This window comes from Mizuhopecten yessoensis, unplaced genomic scaffold (assembly GCF_002113885.1).
Source record: "Mizuhopecten yessoensis strain PY_sf001 unplaced genomic scaffold, ASM211388v2 scaffold6489, whole genome shotgun sequence".
Taxonomy (NCBI): domain Eukaryota; kingdom Metazoa; phylum Mollusca; class Bivalvia; order Pectinida; family Pectinidae; genus Mizuhopecten; species Mizuhopecten yessoensis.
In genome coordinates, this window is record NW_018406575.1 from 43,465 (window position 1) to 44,331 (window position 867).

Here is an 867-nt window from a genome sequence, read left to right on the forward strand (position 1 = left end):
TAGGATTACATCACTATGATAGTAACAAAGGATAACATCACCACTAGGGTAACTAAGGATTCCATCACTATGATAGTAACAAAGGACTACATCACCACTAAGGTAACTAAGGACTACACCAATATGATAGTAACAATGGACTTCATCAACACAAAGGTAACTAAGGATAACATCACTATAATGGTAGCAAAGGACTTCATCAACACAAAGGTAACTAAGGATTACATCACTATGATAGTAACAAAGGACTACATCACCACTAAGGTAACTAAGGGCTACACCAATATGATAGTAACAAAGGACTTTATCTACACAAAGGTAACTAAGGATAACATCACTATATTAGTAAAAAAAGACGTCCTCAACACAAAGGTAACTAAGGATTACATCATTATGATAGTAACAAAGGACTTCATCAACACAAATGGAACTAAGGATTATATCACTATGATAGTAACAAAGGACTTCATCAACACAAAGGTAACTAAGGATTACATCACTATAATAGAAACAAAGTACTTCATCAACACAAAGGTAACTAAGGGTTACATCATTATGATAGTAACAAAGGACTTCATCAACACAAAGGTAACTAAGGATAACATCAGTATAATGGTAACAAAGGACTTCATCAACACAAAGGTAAATAAGGATTACATCACTATGATAGTAACAAAGGACTTCATCTACACAAAGGTAAGTAAGGATAACATTATTATGATAGTAACAAAGGACAACATCCCCACTAAGGTAACTAAGGATTACATCACTATGATAGTAACAAAGGACTACATCACCACTAAGGTAACTAAGGTTAACATAACTATGATAGTAACAACGGATTTCATCACCACTAAGGTAACTAAG